The sequence below is a fragment of the Cyrtonyx montezumae genome, unplaced genomic scaffold (genome assembly GCF_038088225.1).
Source record: "Cyrtonyx montezumae isolate F1298 unplaced genomic scaffold, pur_monq_1.0 scaffold_38, whole genome shotgun sequence".
Lineage (NCBI taxonomy): Eukaryota > Metazoa > Chordata > Aves > Galliformes > Odontophoridae > Cyrtonyx > Cyrtonyx montezumae.
Genome location: NW_027072043.1, coordinates 872,952 through 875,842, shown reverse-complemented (window position 1 = coordinate 875,842; position 2,891 = coordinate 872,952).

The following is a 2,891-nucleotide window of genomic DNA, read 5'->3' as shown; positions in this document are numbered from 1 at the left end:
CACCATCTTAGGGCTCGAGAGACAAGTGCTATGGCGACATGGCACTCCAGAGAGAATTGAGTCCGATAATGGGACTCATTTCAAAAATTCTCTTGTGGATATCTGGAGCAAAGAACACGGCATTGAATGGATCTACCATATCCCCTACCATGCACCAGCTGCTGGTAAGATCGAGCGCTACAACGGGTTGTTAAAAACCACCTTGAGAGCAATGGGTGGTGGGACATTCAAGCACTGGGAGAAGCATCTGGCAGAAGCCACCTGGCTGGTCAACACTAGGGGATCAGTCAACCGAGAGGGTCCTACACAGTCCAGCTCCCTACAGACCATAGAGGGAGATAAGGTCCCTGTGGTACATGTGAGGAGCATGTTGGGAAAAGCGGTGTGGGTCCTTCCAGCCTCTGGAAAGGGCAAACCCCTCCGTGGAACCGTTTTTGCACAGGGACCTGGGTGCACCTGGTGGGTAAGGGATAAAAATGGGGACGTCCAGTGTGTCCCACAAGGGAATTTGATATTGGGGGAATGCTGTCTGTAATTACGTCTGTAAGTATGTATATATATATATGTTTCTATGTAACTTATGTTATTACTGTTTGGTTATGTATAGATGTGTGTTAAGCATGATGTGATGATGTGGAATAAGGGGTGGAATGTTGTGGTTTTGTGGTTTTGATGCCGGTATTCCACATCAGAGCATCATGCAGCAGTTAAGGAGTTAATGCTGGGGGAGCAGCAGAGGGGAGGGGCGGAGCTCCGCACCAGATGCCAGGCGGCGCTCCGTCTGGGCGTTGCTCTGGGCTGCCATGGAGGTTCAGCACATGTGCTTCCCCTGCAGGTCCTCCTTAACGAAAGCTCACAGCTTTTGGGTTGGAAATTTTTATCTCTCTCTCTCAATTGTTCAATTTTATTAGATTTAGTAAAGTTACCGTTCCTTCTCAGATCGTGCCGTTGTTTTCTTGTAGACACATCTCTTCCCGCTGTTTCCCCCTCCCCCTCCCGGAGCGCGGCTCTGCTCGGGCGGCCGCGCGGCCACTGACTCAGTTTCTTTTTTTTCTCTCCCCTCTCCCTTCTCGATTTCCCTTGGGTCCCTGTCACGGACAACACCGTGACAGAATCCCACGGCCAGGTTGGGGGAAAGGCATTGTGACATCACAGGGCAGGGCGTGACATCAGTCTTTAAGGCACAGGGCAGCTTCCCCCAGCACAGACGCTTGGGGCAGCCGCTCCATCGGGTGCTCACTGCTGGAGCTCTGCTCTGGGTGACAGCCACTCGCGTGTTGTCATTCTTGCCAAGAGAACAGGACGAAGATCCACCTGCCTCTCTTAGAGCTCACCATCGTGGGCATGTTTCTGTTTTCTCCAGAGGCCCCAGACTCAGTCAGGATAGATCAGATGGTGGTAATCAGAATCCTCATCGAGGTCATTATATTGTGTGTCCTTTCCTCCCTGCTGAGGGCTGGTTGCGTCCACCTCTGCAGAAGAGTAAGCCGACTACGGGGACAGGTGAGAGACTGAGATGCATCGCGCAGGGAGCGTAGTGCAGGGTAGGGTGTGGAGCAGGCAACCACAAAGGCCTTGTCCGTAAAGTGCTGCAAGGCAAGCAGACTCCCAGACCTCCATTAGCTCTCCCCAGGGAGGGCAGGGCATCCGGCTCTGCTGCAGCGATGCAGCTGCCACCATTGTTCACAGCTGCTGCAGCTGGCACCAGCACGCTGTGGAGCTGGGCAGCAGGAGTTCCTTAGACCCCCAGGAGGTGTGTGAGTACGCCCCCGGGGAGAGCTTTGCACCCAGCAGTCCGGTGCTGCTTGCTGACCAGAACCTGGACCAGCAGCACGTCTGTCCAGCCCCAGGCTCTGTCAGGGGCTGCAGGGCGGGATGACACCGGGTACCGCTCACAGACACGAGACAGACATCGCTGCTCAGTGCAGAGGGCACAGGCTGCACTGAGTGAGTTCAGTGCCCGCAGCCACGTGTCCCCTGCCCAGCCACTCCTGCTCACAGACCCCACCTTCTTCATGCAGGAGAAGAGTGCTGCATACAAGAAAAAAATGAAGAAGCTGCAGACGGCCCAGACGCAGAGCCGGCAGGAGGTGAGCATGGCCCAAGCCTTCCCACTAGGTACCTGTGCTAAGTGTGCGTGTCTCTCATCATCCCTCTGTGCCACTGGCAGATCCGCTCCCTCCAGGAGAGGGTGCAACAGCACAGCAGCTATGCTGAGCAATGGGAGCAGTTGCAGTTTGACACACTGGAATTTCTGGCAGCACAAGAAAAGGAGCTGGCTTTCCTCAGAAAAGATAGGCAGCAGCTCCTCTCAGGTCAGGAGCAGAGCCAGCAGGAGGTGAGCATGGCCCAAGCCTTCCCACTAGGTACCTGTGATAAGCGTGTGTGTCTCTCATCACCCCTCTATTCCACTGGCAGATCTGCTCCCTCCAGGAGAGGGTGCAGCAGCTCAACAGCTATGCTGAGCAATGGGAGCAATTGCAGTCAGGCAAACTGGAATCTCCGGCTGCACAAGAAGAGGAGCTGGCTTTTCTCAGAAAAGATAGGCAGCAGCTCCTCCCAGGTCAGGAGCAGAGCTGGAAGGAGGTGAGCGTGGCCCAAGCCTTCCCACTAGGTACCTGTGATAAGCGTGCATGTCTCTCATAACCTCTCTGTGCCACTGGCAGATCCGCTCCCTCCAGGAGAAGGTGCAGCAGCTGAGCAGCCAAGCTGAGCACTGGGAGCAGTTGCAGTTTGACACACTGAAACGTCTGGCTGCAGGAGAAGAGGAGCTGGCTTTTCTCAGAAAAGATAGGCAGCAGCTCCTCCCAGGTCAGGAGCAGAGCTGGAAGGAGGTGAGCGTGGCCCAAGCCTTCCCACTAGGTACCTGTGATAAGCGTGCATGTCTCTCA